This window comes from Corapipo altera, unplaced genomic scaffold (genome assembly GCF_003945725.1).
Source record: "Corapipo altera isolate COAL_440 unplaced genomic scaffold, ASM394572v1 54, whole genome shotgun sequence".
NCBI classification, from domain to species: domain Eukaryota; kingdom Metazoa; phylum Chordata; class Aves; order Passeriformes; family Pipridae; genus Corapipo; species Corapipo altera.
The window spans coordinates 4,422,333-4,446,980 of NW_020884902.1; the positions used below are offsets into that span (position 1 = coordinate 4,422,333).

Below are 24,648 nucleotides of genomic sequence, written 5' to 3' on the forward strand. Positions count from 1 at the left end.
CTTGAAGTAGCTGGAAGCCTTGTCCAAAATCAGTGCTTGTGCAGCAGTAATTAGATTGTCCAACTGTTCTGTAGTTGTGATTTTTTTTTCTCCTGCTTCCAGGAAATTGAGAATTCACTGTTGTCAAGTCTTGAATTTGCAAGTTTTTGGTCTTTAACTGAAGTGCTTAAGAGTATATTTAATTATTGGTAAGAGCAATGCAATGTTTTGTTCAAATTTTTTGGCTAATGAAGACAGTTTACTTGGCCATGTGCTTGTGTTAGGCCTTGAAGCTGAAGTAGGGTTTTGTAACTTTGAGTGTTAGTTCCTTTTGTAACTTTGAGTGTTCGTTCCTTTCTTCATGATGTTCCCAACAGTGTTTTTGATGAGGAAGGAAAGTACTGGCATATAGAACTTTTGTATTGCTGCTAATATTGGTCTCTGCCCAGCTGTTATTTGTGGAAAGTAAGAATAAAACTCCTCCTTAGCATGACTAGCATATAAGAATGAGTTTTCAGTTGTCTGGAAAGAAGAATGAGTTTATTAGACTGTAAAGGAAGTTTCCAGTGATGTTCATAAAGATGGGCAGATTATATTTAACATCTTTATACATCCATTTAATTAAGCTAGATATGTGAGGAAGCAAGTGTCCCTCCTGACATCCATCTGTTCTTACCCTCTCACCTGTCTGGATTCTCTGCATGTGCTAATGGGAATGGAATCAATGAAAGTTTCATTGATTTGTGCCTTAGGTTGAAAATGGTAGATTTGTGGCAACAGTTGGTGAGGGAACTCTGCTTGCAACACTGTGCTGCACTGGAAATGAAGGGTTTTCTTTGTGAAGACTCCACTCTTCCGGAATCAGAAAATTAAAAGGAAATTTTTCTTTTGTTTTCCTTTGTGCAGTTTTGTTCCAGGTATTTCTCTCCTGATATTTTTCTCTGATACCAGGCTGGCGTGGCTGTACCCTGGTTCTATTCATTGCTTCTAAGCACAATAATTTGCCATAAAGAAATGCAATTTTTAAACATCTCTTTAATGGCTTAAATACCATTCTGTTTAACATTGTTTCTGAAATGTAGCATCAGTCTGCAGCATTTCCAGTACACACACAGCAGAAGAGTGATCTATTTGCTTTTGTAATGGTTCCTGCCCCTCTTATTTGTTGCCAGAAAGAAATCAGCAGTCAGCATTGGACCATGTGATGCTCACTGTGTATCACAGGTCATGTATCTTTTCTCTGAAACTACCAGTCCAAAGTATTTGTTCTTCAGTGCTCATTACATGTTCTTCATAGTTTACTCTTGGCTTTTTGATTAAATCACTTCAGTGAATTCTACTGCTGTAGTTGAGACTTTCGCTTACTGCTCAGTTTGGTAAAGGTTCAAGAGGGGTGAGGTAACTTACAGTGAGATGAAGTGGGACAATCAAATATGGTATTTCAGACTTCTTAAAATCATTCCTAGTGTGCTTTACAATCAAAATCCCATGTCCCTCTTTTTTTTTTTTTTTTCTCCCAGAAATTAATTTAAACAAGAGGATCTTATTTACTGATTGAAATTAAATTTTGGTAAGCTTGTAACTTACTTTTGAGGGAATTTAAAACATGAATAAGGAAAAGAAGTCTGTGGAATACACACTTATAACTGAAGGACAAGTTAAGGAATCTTCTATGCAAATTAAATTGAAGTAGAGGGACTCTTCAAAAATATAATGAAAATTTTAAGTGCATTGAAACAGTTTTATGGAAGAAAACTAACTAAAAAGTATTTTGCATTTCAAAAGCCAATGAGATGAAAATTCTCTTTATAGCAGCCAAGAAAACTCCAAGATAGGACTTAGATACCATGCAAGTCATACTATTAAAATTAAAACATTAATGATCACACATTGATCAATTCATTTTAATACACCTGCAATAAAAATCTGAGTATTACTGGACTAAAGGTAGGAGGGAGTGTGAAATTAGCTCTGAAATATACAGTCCAGTGAACCCAAATTCTTGGTGTTCCTGTGGATGAAAAACTATTAGACATAAACACTGCAGTAACACTGCCTAGCGACTAAAATTCGATGTTATTCCTGGAAGGGGAGGTATTGGATTAGATCTGAATGCCAACAAACCAGCTATTTTGGCACTCAGATTTAATGCCTGGAAGTAGAGTTCTGGAACTTGCACTGGAATCTTTTCTCATACCCATGTTTTCTTCCCCATTCTGGTGGCAGTGCTGCAGCAAGCGAAAACTATCTCCTATGCAATTCCCAATAGTATTCCCTCTGGGGAACGAGGGGTGAATCCCACTTCAATCATTTTGCTTGATTCTGGTGGAACAGGTGGGATTTGTCTGGGGTTGGGTGGGATTTGTCTCTAGCTATAAGTGTCTCTAGCTAGCAACTATGTTAGTCTTTAGCTATGTACGGTGTCTATAGTTCCTCAGTCAGACCCTTCATTGATTTCTGTTGGTTACCCAAGAAATTAAACTCTGTTTGAGTGGGAAAATGTCATCTTAGATTTTGGATGTCTTTCTTGCAAGTCTTCTCTCTGGGTTTGACTACCGTGCTACTGACAGATGAGTGCAAGTAAATGTCTTTATGTGCAATATGCTCCCCAGCTCCTTTGTTTTGTGTGTTGGGAGCAGGCAGCAGCAGCTCTGGGACCATGTGTCATGACTCACTTGTGTGCCTTTGGCATGAGCAGCTCCCCTTGTGCCTGCCCAGCATGGACAATCCAGGTCTGGCTCTGGGGGCAAGGGAGCTGAAACTGTTGTGACTGCAAGTGATACTTTTTCCCTGTTCCATGGTGGACAGTTTCTATCTGTGCTTCATTAGAATTCTGGAAGATGTCCTGACTGCCCTTTCTACTTGGGTTACAAGTTTGCCCTTTCCTACCAAAAAGTTAATGCAGACTATTTTTATTTGGAATGTAATAGTTTACCAGGTAGGCCTTTTGATCTTTGAAAGGCTGCTGTCTAGGATACTAGCAGACATATGTTGTATGACTTCAGATCTTCGTACCTTGTGGGTTAATTTAAGAGCCTCAATATGTTGGGGTTTTTCTGAAGGAATGGATGAAAATGCTTCAATAGCCTTCGAGTCAGTCTGTCAGTAGAGCAGGATTTCCCTTCACTGTTCATTGTGACTAGATTGCTGCCTTGGGAGCCTTAATTCAGTGCACAGCATCTCTCTAGAGACCTTCAGAGGCAGTGAAGTGCAGAGCTGTGGTGAATGTGGGTCACCTACCAGAGTGGACAATGAACTGGAAAGCCCACCAAAGCATTGCGAAGAGGGAGTGTGGTGTTCCTGCTAGGAAACCTGTTAGGACTAGGAAAAAAAAAGGATTTTTGTGCTGGGAAATGCAGCATTCTGTCAGGTATTTGAGAGATAAGGATATTTCTAGTGGATGAGCAGCTAGGATTTAGGTGATATCCCATAGGGAAAGGTGTTTTATCTTGAGTCATACAGCAACAAAATATAAGCTATTTGCTAGCAACAATAACTAAGGAAAGGAATAATATTTAAGCTTATCCTGATTTTTCCAGAAGCAGGTTTAATGCCTCCCAGTGACCTCTTGTTCAAGGGACTGGATCTGACTGCACTGCTCCCACTCTGTCTGACACTGGCCATGGAAGGGAGATATTTAATTATACATGGGGTTTTTAAAAATCTGGCACTGAATGGCTTTGAAATGTTGCCAATAATGACATTCCTAAATAATATCCTTGCTGCTTCAGAGAGAATAAGTATTGCAGTGCCAGCAGACACCTTTTCATTTCTCTGTGACTGGCAGAAGCTGTTTAAATAGGTAGAATGTAGACAGAAATGGCAGTGTGCAGCATCTGAAATGCTTTTTGACCTGAATAGCATTCTGTTGGTAAACAACAAAACATCATCTGTATATGGAGTTGCCTGTGGCATTTCAAGTAGCCATAATCTTGCTTCTGTTGGTATCTGTTGTGCATCCACCAGGTCCTAGGAGTGCATTTCTCTTTGGGGGTGGTGGTGCAGTAGCAGTGGCATAGTAATTTTTTTCCTTTTTAGTGAGTAACTCTCCAGGCACAGTGGAGCAGGTGCAAGCGAGATTTTTGTACCTAGTACAGAGGGAGAGTGTCTTGTGTGAGGAAGTTTTTTATATGCTCCCCTGCTCAGTCTCACTATCACAGTTGGTATGGTCTATTCTATCCTAAAAATTCTTATCCATAGAAAAATCCTCCCTATGCTATTCCACTAATGTTGTTTTGAAGTTGTGCCCACCAGGTTTTTACAACTCTAGTTTCATACGGGGTGATTTTTTTTTTTTGCTTAATAATGTGTTCATTAGAAAAATCAGAGTTGTTTCACATGAAATTATCCTTAGACTGTTCTAATCCAGGAAGTGGTGTCAGTTGAAGAAGAGCATGTCAGGACTGGAGTGCTGATTAGAGAGCCAGCCCGGATGGTGTGAGGTGCTGCTAATGTGTCCTTCCATCCTTATGATTTGTAGACTCCTGGATGCAGTACAGGAATATGATATAGGATACCTGGGCTCAGATTGCTTCTGTGTTTGCTTGAGCATGGGAACGTGAACTTGGATTTCCTGTGACAACTGTGATCCTTCCAACCAGTGGCAAATAGTTTGGTGATTTTAGTTCTTCAGCCTTTATTAAAAATCCCTAACTACTGTAACTTCCATCCCTCCCTCCTCCCAATGCGACAAAGAACCCCAAATCAAACAAATTTATATGTAGGGAAAGGAGTAGGGGCCTCTTGAGCTGAAAGAAATGTTTTCATCTTGCATGCTGTTTATGATAAATTAAGTTTTGGGATTGATGTGAAATACTTCTGATTCTTCATCCGGTGAGCCATGACATCAATTATTCACACAGGGGTTTTTATTTTTGCTGTGTTAGAAAGGCAGGCATTTCATGGGGGGTTTTATGTTAACTTTTGGCTTCTGAGAACTGTGGACAAGAATGGAGTCTACCTAATCTCTCTTCCTAGAGACTAAGAATAACTTATTCAAGGTAAAAAACCATAGAGATAAGTGCCTCTCTTTCACGATCTGTGTCTCTGCTGTGCCTGCCTGCCTGTCAGGAGATGAGATTTGGAGGTGGAAGAGGCTCTTTGTTTGTGCTCAAGAGAGCAGAGAACAGCCCTGTACAGAGCTGGCACTTTAGTAGATGTAAATGGCTCCTAGGAATGGTATCTGTGCATCCATCAAATTCCCAGGGTAAGAGTAGGAAAGTAGGAGGAGACACTTGAAACTTGGCAGTTGCAGCAGTCAGAAGGCAGCTGAGCTTTATTCCTTGAAGTGTATTTAAATTGTTGCCAGGAAGCCCTTCCACTGCCCTGGTAGCCTTGCATACCTGGAGAAAATTTGCTAATGGTTTAATGTGACTCCAAACTCCCTTTTTTGTCCTTAGAAAACTGATGTGCTGTTTCAAAGCTACTAAAAAAATAATAAAAAAAGAATTAATATTTTCTTTAACGTGTATGTTGGATTAGTTATGTCTGTTTCAGGTTTTTCTCCAGATCTGAATATAAGTTTTCCAGAACTCAGTCTGGTCAGGTGGAAAGTCCTGTTGCTCATGCAGTTTTCCTTGCTGAATCCTGTGATGTGACCTATGTTCTGTTGCACATACAGAGCAGGCAGGACCTCTACCTCATATTTTATAAACCTTTCTTGTTCAGCTCTTAAGGCTGGTTAGGAGAGTGCTTGTTAAAATGATCTGATTCCCGTGCTTCCTTACCTCAGTCCATTTCCAGCAGCTCTTGCAGCAAGCAGGAAACTTTAGCTGTGTATAGCCTTCCTGTCAAGGGGCCACCAAGGGGGATTGCCAAAGACATTTTCTCTGCTTTCCATGTGAATGTGGGGTCTCTTGCTGAATTCCACAGCAGTCTCGTGTGTTATTCTCCATGAAATTGCTGAAATACAGGTCTGACAAAACAGATTTCCATCTGTGAATCTGTGCTGAGAAGCTGGATGACATACTGGATACTGTAACATAGGAAACACTCACATAAATAGGCTTACTGATATGTTGAGAACATAGCAAACCCTGCCTTTTTTTGACTTTTGACATAAAAGTTTGCTATTCTAGATGCAGTTTTTATCTGATTCTCAGAAGTTTGCTGGAAGACATTAAGCTGAATGTTCATGATAGCTTTCTCAGTGATCAACCTTGCTGAATTTTCAATAATATATATGATGGATTTTTATACAATTCCTATCAGTAATTTCCCAGTTAACTTGTATTTTTTTTATGTTTATCTACACATATTTGGAAACTTATGCATAATTTATAATTGTTATACTAAGTGAAATGAGCTTAGTAGGCTTTGAAAAAGGCATTTATAAGTGTAATAAGATAACCTGGAGTTAAGTTAGAAAGGATTAAAAACATGAGATATAAATCCCTGTGCCTCAGGAGGATAATTGATGGAGTTTAGAAAGGAATTTCCCTGATGGGTAAATTAGTCTATAATTGCCCCCATAGGGACTCCCTCCTTAAACATCTGATACTGGTGTCAGTCAATACCATGCTTGATGGACCTTCAAACTAATTTAGGATGGCAATTCTCATATCATAGTAACTAACACAGTACTGTGCTGCATATCATGTTCTTTTCTGGCAATGTAAAAAAATATTTACTGTTTAACAATAGTATGTTATAGTAATATATTACATCTTATTATGTTTATGTGATGTATTACAGTTTGTAATAAATAGTAAATGTAATTGCTGGTACTATGTAATGGCTCTTGGATTTGCACTTCATGAGAAGGAAAGGTCTCTCTCTTACAGTGGAATTACATGACTGATTTCAGACTTACACTCTATTTTAGAGTTTTGTGTAGTACCAACAGGGCTCTGAGTCTAAGCTACCTGTGAAGTTCATTAAAAGAAAAACTAAGGACAGCATTCCCATTGTTCCCACTCTAATTCATATGAAGCTTCCACGGGGTTTGCAACAGAAAGGCCCTCATGCAGAAAAACAAGTTAAATACGTAGGTAGGCAGGAACTGAAAACCTCACTCACCTCTGAGGTGTTTTTGATGTGTTGGAGAAGGGGATCATTGGTCTGAGACTCCATGGATTAGACCTGAGCCACTTGTGTAACTCCACAAGAGTGACAGGGGCAGCTGAGGAAAATATTTAAAGAAGAGAAGATGTTTTTTCCTTTGTGTTCAGTGATCTAACATGTCATCTGCTAGAAGCTCCTCATGCTGCTTTTGAGAAATGACTCAGTGTGGACAAACTGTTGCCGTTTGAATATGTAGTATTTTTAATGAGAATTAGGGTACGGCATCAGGGCTACTCAGAAGTAATAAATCCTCAGATTTGATATGCATTAATGATTAACTAACACCACCATAAAAAACCAAAACCAAGCAAACACACCAACAAAAAAATCACTAAAACTTTCCCTGCCTACTTATTGCAGATTCACTTCCCCATGCAGTATGTGGAGTCTTCTCTCACAGAGAGAGTTAAGGAATATTGTAACATCAGAAATGCTTGATCACAGAGATATTTGTACAGTCATCTCAGACTTCTCTAAGGCTCACTGGTTGCTGCTCTCTTGCTGGAGTTTTGACTTGTTCTCATGTTACTTGTGTATTGCTCACTTGGGAGTCACATTCTCTCTGTGGTCTGAGAACCCTCTTGAATCCCACACTCAACCTGCGTGAGCGGTGTGTTAGCCCCCTGCTTCATGGCCTCTGCTGTGTAGAGGCAATAGAGACCATGCTTTAGAACATCTACTCCCTTTTATGAGTGACCTCAGGTCCATACCTTATGAGATTTTTTTTTTAAACTTTTAATTTACCTACGTCTAATTTTTTTAAGGAGAAGACTTAATTTCCATGTACGTGATCACTTACTTGGCAGTCAACTAGAACTGTGTGCTACTGCCTTTAATTACAGGCTAGATGGTATTTGGGGCAGCTGGACTAAAATATTTTCATGCCCAGATTCAGCAATGATGTAAAAACTGGCAGAAAATGGTGGACTAGAGTAAAAGTCTGGGCTGAGACAAAGGAATACAAACACTGCTCCTAAGAATGTTCTGACCTCTTATTAAATAGTTCTCTTCTTTGCTCTGAGGGAGTAATTCAAGACAGCTTTGAATTCATTCCTCAGAATGGATTAATTATAAAATGATAAGCATTATACTGTAATTAAAAAATACTTATGAACCATCACTGACCATTGTTTGAACCATGGCAGTGTGTGGTGACAAGACACCCACCTTTGCCTGGCTGAGCAAATCCAAGTGGGGCAAATGGGAGAATGTCACTGCCTTTGAAGATGGAACCCCAGCCAGGTGGTGCAAGAAGCTTGAAGGTAAAAGGAATCAAAGGGAATGAGCAATAGACACCTGGGCAGAGGTGAGGAGCTTGACTGGAGTGTGAAAGAACCCTGGAGACAGGGATATCTTAGAACATAATGAGAAGTAATTTCAGAGTTTTTGTTACAACCCTACTTAAAACAAAATATGTACATACCTGTAGAAACAGTGGCTTTTGTGTCCTCTTATTTTCAGTATTCATGATTTCCTGTTTCATTTAATATTTACATAATGTTTGCTTTTACATTCACTTAGTAAGGGGTTGTCCTGTGGGAATTTTCTAGATGAATTTTCTTTTTTCAATTCATGAACCACACAACAGATTTGTTCCTCAAGTTTTTAGGTGAAAATATTGTGATAGAACAATCTCTAGAAGTTCTCACAAGTGCATTTACTCACTTACATGTGAATTCATGCGAGTGTGAAATGTGTGTCACTGGCATTTTGCTCCAGACGTGAGATATAAAAGCCAGGTTTGAGTGGTTGGTAAGGGTTCATGAACTTTGTTTATACTGTGAGTTGCTTTGGTCAGCCAACAGTCTGCACAGGGACAATCATCAAGTCAGGTATTGCTGAGTGCTGGTTGTACCTGGCTCAGTGCCGAAGATCATCTGAGTGCCACGAGAATACTTAGTGGTGGTGTCAGGTGAGTTTTGTCTCTGGACTTGTCATGAACTTGGAATTATGAGCAGCAGAAAAAGAAGTCTTGGTTTTGCTTAAAATTGTGGGTCTGACAGCTGGAAAATAAAGCAGAGTCAGTTGGAATTAAGAGAATGGGCACATCTACAGTGGTGTAGATGTGTTTGCTGTTTCCTCCCTGTTTCTCTGCTTCCATCAGTCATGTCCCAGCAAAACTATAAAATCAATGTAACAGCTAAAATTTGGGTGATGGTGGTAAAAGATGAGTGGTTTTGGAGGGTGTCCTTAAACTGCAATCTTGACAAAGTGAGGAAAGAATGGAGGTTTTCTCCCTTCTACCCCCTCTCAAATACTCAGTGCCCCCGTCTTGCACGAGCCTACAGGTCTAGCAAGTGAGAGTAGATCTCTTTACACAACTAATCTTGCCACAGTAAATAATTCAATGCGTTAGGAAGCAACAAGGATATAAACATCTGCTGACATATAAAAGGAAAATTACTTTTTCTGCTGGGAAAACAAAGAAACGTTGAGCAACTGTCTGTAGGCAAGTTTTCTTACAAACAAATGTGTATTTTTTTACCCTTCCTCCTTCCCCCTTACATAGAAAAAATAAAAATGAAAGGTGTTAAGGGTTATTGAGCACTGTGAGTTTTAGCCATTTATCACAAGTTCTGCTGTAATTGTGATTCATGGGGAACAGTCAGACTGGTCAATGACCATCAGGCTCTGGCTTTGTGGAGTGAGGGTCTTGTAGTAGTGCTCTGGGTTGCAACATAAATCATATTGGTTCCCTTTGGTGTGTTGTTTTTTCTCCTTGATGTGCTCTGGGCTCACTGGTTTTGACTGTAGTTGTATCTTCCCAGTTTTGCTTTCTAGTGATCTGTATTTTTGTGCTGGGCAATTGCTAAATGATTGCACTTCAGATGCCGTGGGGAAGTTTGCAGGTGTGGTGTCACTGCTCATGCAGAGCACCTACATGAGCCACGTGGCTTGGGAGAGGGACGGTGGGGGAAAGGTTGTGTGGACTTGTGCATTCTGTCTGTCTGGCATGGAATGTGTGGATTGTTTTGACGAAGACTGAAAGAATTGACCTGCCTTATATTTGAGTTCTCTTGGTTTCTCAGGCTGCCATGCTCATCAGCTTGTGAGCCTGACAAACTGTGGCATCGGCAAGATCCAATTCTGAGTTTTCCTGACCTTACTGTTCTCTTCAAACTTCTGTACCTATGGAAGAACACTTGGATTGGCCTGATTGTCTTGAAATAATTAAAATTTCACACTGATTTTATTTGTATAACGGGCTCAAACCTTAATGTTGTGATTTTTTACTTCAAGAAGTAAATACAGGTAGCCATACCATTGTGTTTGTTGAAAACAGACTTAATTATTTAGTGTGCCAGGTGGCTCTCACACCTTGTACTTTACATGGTTCCTTTGTCTGCAGTCATGTTTTTAGTAGATATGAAAAGTCTATCTGACTTATTCAGTGATTTTGATCAGATTATTTAGGGTGTGAGATAGTAAGTGATGTCAGGCAGAGCTTTAATCTTATTTCTGATATGAAAATCTCCCAGTGGCCTCTGTAGTGAGCACTAAGGCACTTTTTTCCTACTGCAGTGTTATCTTAAAAACTCTGCTTTCATGGTGATCATCTGATGACCTTGCCAAGCATTATAGAATTCCTACTTACATTGTTTCATTGGAAAAAAACCCCACAAGCAAAACAAACCCATCTTCTGTTAACTACTATGCCCTTAGCACGTAACATGCTAGCCTGTGTGTTCTTTTCTGTATTCTTTGCACAGAATGTCCATTTTTTGAGAGGTCTTTTTACGTCTAAGTACCTGTTTAACTCTTCTACTCAACTGATTTTAATTCTTTTTAGAAATCTTTGTAGTATGTTATTTATTCTAAATCCTATATCTTTCTATGGTAAGTCATCAGGACTTTATAATTGGTGTGGGAGCCATCTGTAAGTTCTCTGTAGGAACACAAGTTTAAGTGCTGTAATAGAAGCCCAGAAAAAAATAATAATCCATGCCACCTGTAGCGTCTAGAGATTTACCAACTATTTACCAATTTACATTTTTCCTTTTAATTTCCTTATAATAACCTTCCCTACTCCTTAGGTCATTCTCTTTTTGAGTTGATGAGGGTTTTGCAGGATAAGTGTGTCTTTTATAATGCAATGGTATGTTAGATGTCTGTAGAAATGTGTTGTAACTCTTCAGCAGTTTACATCTTGAACCAAACTCATAATGTTGCTTGCTGAGTAAGATTATAATATTGCATGTTGAGTGAGATTCACTTCTTTCTTCTGTGCCCTGACACTCCCACAACTCCCCAGAGGCTTGGATGCCCCTCAAATATTAATGAAATCCTGTCAGTGACTTGAAAGTTTCCTGAAATAATGGCCAGCTACTTTCCTGTGCCAAATTTACTCGTTCCAGGTTTGCATCATAACTTTTAGGTTCACCATCTCCTTGAAAGTTTTTTTTTGTTTGTTCATTTTTATTTTTTTTTATTTAAGGGAATCATGTTTTTGCATATGAGTTTAGTGGTAATTTTTTTTTTTAAGCCCAACTTGTTGCTTGTCCTTTGCTTGGTGTCTTTTTTTCTGTCCAGTTGCTCATCCTCTTTGTCATACAGCTTGAGTAATTTCAGTGCCAGCAGAAAACAGCCACCCTCACACCCATGTGTTCCCCTTGTCTGTGGCATTACACAAGCATAGGTGAAGGGTAAATTTGGCACCTGAAGTGCATGAGTTGTACTTGAACTCACTAAGTACCTAGGTGGGAATTTATGCAGCATCAAACAAGCTGTGCTTTTGATTAAGTGAATCAAAGAGTTTTTTGGTTAGGACAGTCTGGCCTAGAGCCTTTTAAAGAAAGATGTGAGAAGGTTCAAGTATTTGCTTTTCACAGGGTAAATTTGTATTTTCCAAACTGGGATACTTTATCAATATAATAAAAGAAACTCAAACACAGACTGCTACATCTTGATGAGAATGTAAATTGACTTGTTCTGCTTGGTGGAAAAGCCCCCTGACCCAAAACATGTCATTCCATCTGTCAGCATGCAAGCACCAGAGGAAAAGAAAAATGAAATTAAATGTGGCTTTAGAGGAGTTACTTTTGGAGTTGCTTATGTAGCACCTAATCTGTTCCCTGGTTTAAAAGATAAACATTTTTCTACTTTACATCAGAGGTAAATAATTTCTTAAGTCAAAAGTAGGTAAAGAAACTGTTATGGAAAACTGTACCTTGATTCAAACTTGTGTTTAGCCATCAGAGAAAAGCAGGATAACAAAATGGTTTTACACTTAGATCCATCATACACTAGACATATCTTAGCCCATTGTCTTCCTTGTAGGCATCTTTTTGATGGAATTAGTATGGGACAGCTTCATGCTGTTCTTTCCAAGGTCTTGCTGATTGTATTCAGTTTTGATTGTTTATATCATGAATCATATGATTTGCTCCAGGGGCTTTATTTCTTTTTAAATAAAGACATAGAATAAATCGGGTTGCAAATCAGGAAAAGAAAGCCTTTTAGGAAATACCCCAAATACATTCTATGGCACTTAGTAAAAATCTTGAAAAAGCACATGGGTAAAATTTCCCTTCTATTGATATGTCATGAAGGATTAATTTCTACAGAAATGAGTTTTTTGTGTTATTTCTAAAATTCGTAAATAATATTTCCCTCACTGATTATGACAAACTTCCACAAAAGACAGAGAAATGTGTTCAGTTCTGATGCAGTTTCTCGAAACAACTGAATCTCAATGTGCATGATTTCCCTTACTGATTCCTATTATTACACAAAAATACAGTTGTCCAAAATGGTTTTACTTTACCACTTTGTACAAACATTTAGCTTCATGAGAATCTCTACCCTGCAGGTGATGTAGTATCACAAGCATTCATGGCAGTCTACAGGACAGATACAGTATGATTCTACCATTGGAGACTAACAACCAATATTGACACCAGCTGTGGCAGAATAGTGAACATAGGGGAGAACTCATTTTTGAGAATAATAGCCTACTAGCTGTGGCTTTGAGATTGACTTTTAGATACTAGGGGAGATTCTCACCCAGTATAAATCAGCATAGTTTCTTTGGTCTTGGTGGTGTTTTGTACATTGTAGATGTGACATCACATGGACTTTTTGCATAAGAAAAAAATTATTACCCACTTACTACTTATTTCCTTTTTATTTACTTCTTTGAGAGCTTTCAACATAATTTCTAATTGTAAGAATGTATTCCAATCATAGTGTGATAAAAATGACCAAGCACTTTGAGGCAGCAAATGTTTTTTTCCTTGCCACCAGATGAAAACAAACCTTGGATCATTTTCTATAGAAGCCTCTCACCATCACAATCAATCAGAAAGTGGAGTGCTCTGCTGGAGAGGGGGACACACTGTATAAAACCATTACAGTAGCTCTGGCTTCTGACAGAGCTGCCCCAATCAAGGAGAGGAAAAACAAATGTAAATTTCTTTTGTGGTTGTACAGGTGTATCTTAAACAGGTAAACATCATTAATGCTAACACATCATACAAACATAAATTCACAGCACTGAAAAAACCCAGAATTTTCAAGGTGGGCAATTAATGAAACCAGTATATATATATCTTATACTATATATGATATTGCTATATTTAAATTTTATTTTTAGGGTAAATATTTATTTAAGATAAAGCTGAAGTGTGTTAAATGTCTTTCAAAGCCCAAATGAGTATTTTTTCCAAAGGAATAATGTAGCAAGTTAGTCAATATCACATTGTAGAAAGAAACAAAGTTCACCAAATATCTGGAAATATTAGATCTGATCAAAATGAAGCTTATGAGCCCTAAAATGTTTGCTCTGCATCATTTGGAGGTACTCATGCTTGAAAAGCTATCTATCAGTTAGACAAAACAAGACTCCACTCTGAACTGAACAAATGGTTGTTGATGTTTTACTGCATAAAGTAAGAAAATAGTACAGATTTGACTTGCAAAGGATTTTAAAGTATACACCATCTTGGTTTTAGTAGTGTTGGGCAGAGTTAGGTTAGAATAGAATATTTCAGTTGGCATGAGATCATCTAGTCCAACTACCTGGCCAGTTCAGGGCTGAACAAAAGTTAAAACTGTTAAGGTCATTGTCCAAATGCCTCTTAAAGGCTGGGGACACTGATCACCTCTCTAGGAGCCTGTTCCAGTGATGTTCCATATTGTTTTATTGGGAACTCAAAACTAGGTCAAAACAGTTTGGCATAAGATATTTTCTGTCAAAAATGGGACAAATTCAGAAAACTCAATTTTAAAGACACAAAACTTAAAACAGAAAAGGTCAAGATACTTTTATATAAAAACATGACATTTTTTTACATTTTTAGCGTGTAAATAGTACTGTTTCATGCAAAGCAAATTTTGCAACAAAGGAATAGTTGTATTAAAATGGCAGCTTCCAAGTGCAGAAATCCTAAGGTTATTCTTGAATCTATAGCTGCTTTTTGTTTTATCTAATTGCTGACTATGCAACAGTCTACAACCATAAGAGTAGTGATGAAGAAGAAATTTTATTTCATCTGCAAAATAAAAACTTTTTGACAGCCCATCTAGGCTCTTCAGGTGTTAACTAGAGATGTGCACCAAAGCTTAGATGTCCCTCAAGGAGCATCTGCATTAACCTCAAAACAATCTTCAAAACATACACTTGGCAATCATTAACACACAGGTTTCTCCATCTGTCCAAAGATTACTCCCACTCCACCCTTAAAAACTGATAAGGATGCCCTCAAAATTGAGACACTCCTATGCTTGGTCAAAACCTATTTCTGACTGCTGTGTTCTTTGTTAAGATTCAGAATATATCAGCACTTTATGTGCAGAAGCAGATCTGGGGCAGGCATGACATTTCCGTAGCTCACTCCAGCTCAGGTATAGAAACTGAATATAACTCAAGCTTGAATTCCTTCTATGTGAATATAAACTTAAATGTTTCGCATGTTAAACAGGTTTTTGAATCAGCAAGAGATGCTGCTACATCCCCCCAATTTCTCTGCTGATATAAAGTCATCATTAATCTGCTAATTGAAAACACCTAACTCAATTCACTCTAAATCACCATTGTATTGTGGAATATAGAGCTTGCTCCATATGGGAGATGAACTAGGAGCTACAACTCAGACACCTCCTACTAATCTATAAAAATGCTTTTGATACATCAGGGTTTGTCTGGAACTGTGGGTTGACTCTTGTACTCATTTCTTTCAAGAGGGAAAACACTGTGTTGTCCCTGCCTGGGGGAATGGCTGCCCACAATCTCCCAGCTGGTGCCATTGTCCCCCGGGACAACCTATGGATCAACAGAAAGTATTGCCCAGTCTCTACATTCTGCATTCAGAAAAATCTCTATCTACTGCCTCAATGGGGGCTGTTTATTCCCAACATGCTAATTTTCAGCCCTTCCCTCAGGTACCCAAAACTCCAACAAAGGAAAAATGTTTCTGTTGAGACTGAAGTACTGTATTACAAGTGGAGGTAAAAGATTACAGGTTTAAAAGACACAATAAAGGCAATATTACCCTTTAACTTAATAACAGGAGTCCTTCCCAGTTGCTACAATATTCATCTCAAATACTTAGGGCATCTCTGAGATGCAAAAGCCAGAGAGAAGGTAGAGGAAATCACCTCATTTCCTATACATAGTTCCCTATTTCACATGTCTTCCACCTCCATCTATGCTACATGTAAGCTAAACATCTGATGTCCAAGTCTGATTGTTTTGTTGCCAATGAAATTTCATTTTTAGTAGTGACACTTCTTTAAACACTATTGAGCTAAAGGGACAATGGCAACTTAACCCACTTCTAAAACCATTCAACAGCCAACAATGCTGGCTGAATTCTAGAGTTTTGACTGGCATCCAGAAGATTTGTAGTCATATTTTACTTGATGTAAAAAGACTGGAATGCAGGAAGATGACCCTGGAAACTCACCTGGTAGATCTCACTTAGTTTTTGGGTCCAGATTTGGATCTGACTTAAATAATAATGAATTTGTCTGTAAGAGAGTTTGTGCTACTCTGAAATGAAGAGGTGCAAAGCAGCCACAACATTCCTGTTTTTCTGTGCTGTATCTGGTCCTACTGGAAATAGAAGTGTTAGTTTTCCTGCAAGGAAAACGTTTTTCACATATTTTCCAACCATGTGTGTGAGAGGTGAATAATTTGTAAGTACATTTTTGAGTACTATGTTTACAAGTCTAAGGGGAATTAGCCATTAAATTGCTGTTAGGAGTCTGGACTATATAGCTTAATCCTCTTCTTACAGTTGAACTCTGATTTAAACTGAGTTGTACCTTTTATATGGTCATTTGGAAGGAGATTCAGGCTTGAATCATCATGGTACAAGCTTAGGAGGATGAGGCAGACTGTCTAATAGGTTGTGGAGATTATCTTAGCCTAGTGCTGAACATATGCTAACATAGTCAGTTTGCAAGATGGGCAGAGCTTTTGTTTTGGCCTGCCTGCAGCTCCCTAGAACTCTGCAATGTTTTATCTTACAAGATCTGCAGGATGAGTCCTAAGATATGCTTCAGAGCAGCACTTAAATTTGGAGGTTTTATTTAAAAAAACTTCGTTGCACCTCAGTGGCTTCCAATACATGGAAGTACTGGTGCTTCCTTACTCTCTTCCTGATTCAGTTTCATAATTTTAGAGTCACCTGGCACACAAATATTATGAAAACAGAGTTTGAGGGAGGAAGTGTAACTGCTACTGTAACAGGTGGTTCTGAATGGAAAACTGTGTAGCACTGGAATCTGTTCATATTGTATGAGTGGTGCAGGAAGAAGAGGTTATTGCAGCTGGATAGATTTTGTTGTCTATAAAGGAGTCTAAATAAAATTTTTATTACATGGTTTTTTAAACAATTATAGGAGGTTCTTTCAAAGACTTAATGCATCACATCTTATTCCAGGGAATAATATACTCATTTGTCAATGTCCCATTACAAAAGGAGTAAAAAGTTACCAGACATTTGTGGAAAATACTATAGTTGAGAGGACTGAAATGGTCAGCTCTATTATTCCTGTAGTTCTCCTTTGATGCATCAAACTTGTGGCATTTCTCTGCCTTCCTGAAGAATGTTCCCAACTGTTTCTAATGCCTGATTGCATTTATTTATATGTGAATGTATGAGCATGCATGGAAAATTTTGTGCTCTCATATGTCTGAGACCCCTTTCTCCAATGAATTAACTTCAGAATTTACCTGGATAGCTTCACAGGTGATTCAGGGAACTTTGATTCAAAACGTCATACTAAGTGAGGAATTTGAAAACAATCCATGCAGTAGCAATGCTTCTCTTGTTTCATAGTTACACTTACTTTTTCTATCACTTGTGCAGGTCTGTGCTATTCAGTGAAGCATGTTGAGCATACTAAAGGTTAACCTCAGGAATAAATCTGTTGTTGAATAAGGGAGATGATCTGAACCACAGCCAAAACTTTGTGATTTGCAAATCCACCGCCTTACCTGAGGTACTGATTTTCCTGTACGATGGAACTAAAAATATCTCTCTGATTTCTAAAGGGAATATCCAGTCTTTCATCTGCTCTAATGTAATTGCTTTGAGAATAAGTACTACTTTCTGCAAGTTGATGACCATCCAGTAGGTAATATGAATTGATAGTGACTTCAATCCCTACTGGGCACCTAAGGCTTCCACTCCAGTACCACAGAATATTCTAATGGGCACCCAGAGTACACTATTAACTGGACACTAAAAAGAAACTCTGAAATGGTGGGATCCTTTCTCTCTGCTTTTAGGCAGCTTGTGATGATTGTGCTCCTGTGGAGAAGCAGCATTTTTTGTCGTAGGATCTTAGAGTTTAAACGTATTATTAAAAGGATGGAAAAGAAAACATGGCTTCTAACTAAGACCATAGTTATTCCTTGTCTATCACAGCCAACTTGTTAGCATATCTCCTTTGAAATGTGCTGTTAAGGTGATTTTTTTTTTTTTTTGCCTTGTGCAATAATTATTTTCATGAATATTTAAGGTTTGGTATGTAACTCCTGAGGCCACATTACAAAGTTCAGATACCTTTTCACTCTAAATATTCATTTTGTTTATCAACATCTTGTGTGCAGTCTGTCAGTTCATATTATTCATCAACCAAAACTAATATGATATTAGCTTTAAAAGCCCACAACAACTAGTCTCTTAGCATTCCTACAGGAATGTTAAAGCAAATGTGATGCATCTGAGAGAACGCATTTTGAAGTGGTAAAATCTGGTTTTATTAATTACAATGAGTGTATATCCTGATATTTTTCCCCTCTTGGACTTGCTATGGATTTATAAAGTATGAAAGAAAGGCTTAAATTAGGTACATAGATTTTTACCTTAACAGAATAAGGTTAGTTGCAGGTGTAGACTTCTCTAGTAAATCAGAATTTTCTTCTTTGTGCTCTGAAATAGTCTTAAGTTATTTCTGTGTGCTGGGAGTTCTTTTCTGGAAGATGGAGGAGAACCACATTTTCTGCCTTGGTGACCCAGCAGCCTTTTGAGCAAAACAATGGAAAGAGCCCATCCTAGACTCCCTACAGGCAACAGTCTTTGCTTCTTGAAGTTGTTTTCTGTGTGAGCAGTGAGACTGAAGATTATTTGTGACCTTCCATAAAGACCAGACAACAATCTGTCATTGGAAATATCAATGTCAAACAGGTTCAAACTGAAGTTCAAAAGGTAAGAGGGAACTATATTTGTAATATTTTCTGGTTTGGGTAGAACAGGAAGAGACTGGAAACTTTTCCTTCTGTTGCCTGTGTAGGAAAGCAGGTGTAGAAAATCTGTAGTACAAACTCAGTAAAAAAGTTTCTTTTTCCTTTGTCACAAACAGCAGAAAGAAATGACTATATATAGGTGACCTCAAGATTTATTTTACCTGGTTATCACAGATTTATGTTGAATTCTGTTCTGTCCGTGTCAGGTATATCTTTCTAAAGCTGCCTTTGTGATACTGGGTTTTGTTTTGTCTAGAGTCCTTACTAACAAAGGAATAACATAACAAATACTTGAAATTTTTGTCTCTGCTGTTTACTAGATTAATTTTTCCTTTGAGTCTCCAGACACATCTATGTCTGGCTTTGCTAAAATGCAGTGTTTATAGTATGGCTGCATTTGATTCAGCTGCAATTCTCATTTTTTAGCAGCTTCTCTTTTACAAGGGTGACACTGGTAGCTCATATGCAGTTTTCAAGTAATGATGTTACCCCGTGTGCGTTCCAGCAAGTCTGGCCAAATGTATTTCCCCTGTGAGATTGCAGACTGCTTTGTGCACTACTTTCACTTCCTCATTCATATTGCTTTTATTTCTTGCTTTGTCTCTATTTTTTATAAACTACTTTGGGAACTGTATTTAGTTTCTTAATTCCTGACTATCACCACTTGCTTCGTATGTGTACTGTCCTTGGTTTTTGCTGCGGATAAAAGTAAATCTCAAATGCTGCAGATATTGCTACCTCCTATAATGACTTTGAGAGGTAGCCATCTCTTTACTGCCCTGATGTATGGGCCAAAAGCTGCCAGTTATGAAAGTAGATGCTTTTTTTTTGTGTGTGTGTGGGATAAAAGTATTCTATCAATATCAAATTGAGAAGCAAAACTGCTTGATCAACATCCTGTTTTGTTCATCAGCAGAATTTCTATAATGTTTCAGTTCTGATGGTTTCTGACAAACATTTGACTTCAGCTTTTTGATAGTTAGACACTTTTTTCCTCTTATTTCACTTTAGTGGTGTTTTTTGGGAGAGAAGCAGTGGCATATTGTCATTGTCCAGGAGAATTCCTAATGTGTCATACTTTGTTTTGAGAAAATAATTTTCACTTTTGCATGTTTTTCTCTGAAAACCTGATGTTTGCTCTGCATATGAAAGCATTGCAATATATTCTTGTTGCATGTGAAGTTAACAAAGACATTACTTTCAGCAATATTGAAAAATATCATGGTTTACACAAGAGCTTAGGAGGTGTATAATCTATTGTTTAAGAACTAGCTGAAGATCTGAGATACCATGGGTCAATTTACCTCTCCAGTGTGGATTTCCTGTTTGGATGAGGGCTGCTTCTGCTCCCTTTCCTTAGCTACAATGTGTTTACAGTTACACAGGGTGCTGTGATTAATGTTTGCCAGCTGCTATAATACTGTTGTGGAGGGAGCCATCTAAATATTAGCAATATCCAACTGAGTACCAGCATGTTTCTGAGTAGAGTCTGATTTTAGAAATGCCCAGTGATTCTGAGTGAAAGTGAGTGTAGAACAATGTGCCTGCAGAAGAAGCATCTTCACACCTAATAAACTTGTAGCCATCAAAAATGAGATTTCATCATATTTAAAGGGATAATGGCTACTGTGTTTATGTAATAGCTCTAGCTTCATAATTCCCAATTGTTTCTCGGTCTGAGTGTTCTCCTGGTTACTCTGTATATAGCAAAAAATAGGTACACCTCAATTGCTGTGGGATTTGAGCAGAAGAACCTATATCACTCACTCATATTTATGCCCCTCTCATATCTCCTGTTCCTTGGTGTAGTCTTACACTAGATCATGTCCCCAGCCGTGTGAGGGTCTGGTGATATTTGCCTCAGATAAGTCAAAGTCATTCACGTGTGGCTATCTCAGAATCCTGTATCTACAGATACCAATAGAGTATAGGAGACCCTTCTTCCAACCCAGAACATGACATTGCTCTAAAACACAGGTTTCCTTGAGTTTATTTGTTGTAGAAATGATCAGGGTGCATGTCTAGGTAGAAGAATGGGATTTTTCTATGCAAAGACTACCTTCCAGACAAGAAAATCTTTAAAACATGACCTCTGATGAGGAATAAAAATGGATTCCCTAGTATGTGTGTTTAAAAAAAAAAGTAGATTAGCTCTGGCAATACCTGGGAATATTAGCTATAGCAGATACTTGCTAGATGAAATCTGAATTGTTAAAAGGTTCTGGGAAATTGAGGGGAAAAAACCTGTCATCTTAACACGCCCTTGGATATATTTAACAGGTTTTACTGTTGTGAATTGCTTCTAAAAGGCCAAATGACATGCCCAGGTATTTCCTTAAGAACTTTCTCAGTTTCCTGAGTCTGGCATTTTGCAGTAGCCTTACTACAAGCATTTAATTGGTCTCCCTTGTATATCTGGCAGTTCTCTCCATCAGTTCAAACTTCCTGTTTGCATTACCTCCCACTCTCAGTAACAGGAGACATATACCTGCATATACTTTTATTTTTTAATCTTTTTTTTTTTACTCTGTTTCTGCATGTTAAACTACTTGTGAAACTACAGAGCTAGTCAGGCCAGTTTTACATCCTGGTGCTAGCTAATCTTGTGCTCTTTGGCTGTGAAAATTTCATGTTTTGGCAAAGTAACTTTGCAAAATTGACTATGCTTATATTCAGCTGTTGAATATAACTGGGAGCACAGTTTCACATCTGCACTGGGACCTGGACCCATCAGCACCTGTACATACCCATGGAAAAACTTGTTAAAGTCTGCACCATTCCTCGTGGACTCAGTGTGAAATCCTGCAGGAGCAATGCCCGATGCTGAAACTTTGAACATGACCTCCCCTGAAAACGCTTCTCAGATTTGTTCCTAATTAATGTCTTCAAAGTTTGAGTTTGTCACTTTCTCAGTATGCCAGTTTTGCTTATGAATCTGCCACTTAGCAAAGTAACATTAAACACCACTGTCAAAAGCTGATTGATTGCCACTTTCCATGAAGTTGGATCCAGGCCACCCAGTGGGTGATAGATTTGCATTTGGAACCTTTTTCCATGTTGCTCTATTTCTGAACCCTTGGTTTTAATTTCTTACTTTCTCATCTACTTCTGCAATTCTGTGGCAGAACTATTGGAGCTACAGAGGTTAAATCCTCATTAGCTTCTGCTCCCTTACATTCCCTCACCTCTGGATCTTTCTAAACTTTTTTGTACTCTGCATTCCGAAAGGTTTATTTTTATCTCCTTTTTTTTTTTTTTTTTTTTTTACTTTAGCCACAGGACTTTGCAAAATTATACAACAAAACCCAAATATGTTCCTGCTAAGTGAAATGCAATCAGCTCTGTGGATGGCCCAGAGAAGGTGGGGATTGGGATCCTCAGTATGTACTTTTCTGCAAAACAGCAGCAGTCATCAGGGATCCTGCAGCTTCTTCCAGCTTCTCTGGGGATGGTTTATCAACTTTGCATCTCAGAGGCTCTTTCCAAGGACTCTACCTTTTCTGTAACAACTTTGTCTTAAACAGTAAATGCCTGTAAGACAAAAAGAAGGATGAGTCACCTTGACCTCTCATGGAGCTGTTTATAAAGGAGCAACTTTCTACCTGTAGGGGAAAAGTTCTATCCGGATGGTGGGAGCAGTTAGAGGTTGTTCTTTCTCATGCTAGAAAGTCAGTGTCACTGGCTCCATTACTGTCCATCTCCTTACTCCAGCAAGAGTAGATTTCCAAAGGTCTTATCTCTTAATGTGTATGAACAAGCTGAATGCCATGTGGGTGTTGCTTTAAAAATATGTGCAAAGACTTCAAACAAAAACTTAGATTCTTTATCCTGATTTCCAAAGGCCACATCTTTTATTAGAATGCCCAGAGGAGGCTCCTGTCAGTAGAGACAATAAATTTACCAACTTTATTCAGACATTCATAGGAATAAAACTGCACCAGAAAGCTTATAAATTCACAAATTTGGAGTATTCATTACATTGAGAATGGAAGTGATCACAGTAAACTACATCTGAATGCTGTGTTCTGTTTCTACTCCTTTAAATTAACTTGGCAAAGATATGTGATATTCACTATTAGAATAAAATTATGTGAAGCAGCTGCACTGACAGAGAAGATAAATTATCCTTTACATTGCTGACATTAACCCTACCTGTCATCAGGGCGATGGGACGAGTTGCCCCCTCATCATGTCATTTTGTGAGCACATTTACTACCACTGTTATTTTAAATTATCATAAAACATGAGTGAAAATGGAGACTGTCACCTGCGGTTTTCCATCAACACTTCAGGATGATCATATCTCTTAGATTTTCAAACGCAGAGGGGAAATGTTAGTAGTCATCAGTTAGACTTTGGAGTTCCCATGGGGCATATACACCTTTGATACCCTTGTAACTGACTTACTGCAATGAACCTGAGATGGGGTCGGTCAGTATAAAAAATCTCTGAGACCAGAAAGCTAGTTCTGCTTTTTGTAGAAGCAGAAAGAAAGAAATAAGCAGTGTACCAGAGAGAGTAGGATGTCCAACTGGTTTAACATGAAAAGGCTAGTCTACCTTCATTTTTCTCTCCATTTATCTTTTCCAGTAATTAAGATGAGGTAAATATTTACCCCCAGTGTTGGACTGCACTAACAGAAACCAGGACTGAACTATGTTGCCAAGCAGAGCTGGCAGGTGAGGTGAGTGTTTCTGTCACCTCTCTGGCTATGCTGTCTGGCTCTGGACATCTGAGAAAGATGTGTGGGTCAGGGGAGCTCTGCTAGTGAAAGGTGTCATGCTGGCAGCCTGGGAGTGGAGAGTCCTGGGCCTCTGCCAGCCCAGTGACATGATATGTTGAGGAACGTTGCTCTAATTCTTCACGTGCTATGAGCAGAAGTCTCCAGGGCATATCTCCAGATACAGGGGGCTGGGAGGCCAATGATGGCTTCCTAGGCTTTGTTGGGACCTCTGATGCAAGACATGGTGTCTCTAAGTTTCTAGAGATTGAACACAAGCCTCTAGGGGTCAACAGACTGGAGGGAAGGGATGCCATCCAGTGGGACCTTGAGAGGTGGGCCTGTGCAAACCTCAAGAAGTTCAACGTGCCAAACCCTGCACCTGGGCGGGGACAGTCCCAAGCACAAATAGTCTGGGTGGAGTATGGATTGAGAGCAGCCCTGAGGAGAAGAACTTAAGGCTGTTGATTGATGGGAAGGTCAAGATGACCTGGCAATGTGTGCTTGCAGCCCAGCAAGCCCACAGCATCCTGGGCTTCATCAAAAGCGGTGTGGCCAGCAGATTGAGGTGGGTGATTCTTTCCCTCTCCTCTGCTCTTGTGAGACCCCACCCAGAGTGCTACATCCTGCTCTAGGGTCCCCAACATGAGGATGGAGACCTGTTGGAGTGAGACCAGGGGATGGTCGGGAAGATGGTCATAAGACTGGAGCACCTTTTCTACAAAGACAGGGTGGGAGAGTTGAAGTTGTTCAGCCTGGAGAAAATGAGGCTCTGGGACGACCTTAGAGAACCTTCCAGGATCTAAAGGATCTTCCAAGAAAGCCGAGAGGGACATTTCATATGGACATGTAATGACAGGACAAGGGATAATCAGCTTAAACTGACAGAGGGTAGATTTAGATTCAATATTAGGAAGAAATCCTTTACTGTGAGGGTGGTGATGCACTGGAGCAGGTTGCCCACAGAAGTTGTGGGTTGTTCCATCCCTGGAAGTGTTCAAGACCAGGTTGGATGGGGCTTTGAGCACCTTAGTCTAGTGAAAGGTGTGCCTGCCCATGGCAAGGGGTTGGAACAAGATGATCTTTTGAGGTCCTGTCCAACCCAAACCATTCTATAATTCTATGAACTTTTGTGATTCCATTGAATTCCCAGTAGGAAGTGGGAAAATAAGTGTCTGTTATGGCATTAAGA

At 38.9% G+C, this 24,648-nt stretch overlaps 1 long non-coding RNA gene across 1 annotated transcript in view; it reads left to right on the plus strand.

Annotated features, from left to right (window-relative positions):
* The window catches only part of LOC113950598, a 105,476-nt gene extending 86,784 nt beyond the window's left edge, over positions 1–18,692 (plus strand). The window contains exons 5-6 of the long non-coding RNA XR_003528789.1: positions 17,355–17,487; positions 18,432–18,692. This is a non-coding gene — a long non-coding RNA (uncharacterized LOC113950598). The remainder of the gene's footprint in view (positions 1–17,354; positions 17,488–18,431) is intronic.
* Positions 18,693–24,648: the final 5,956 nt, after the last annotated feature.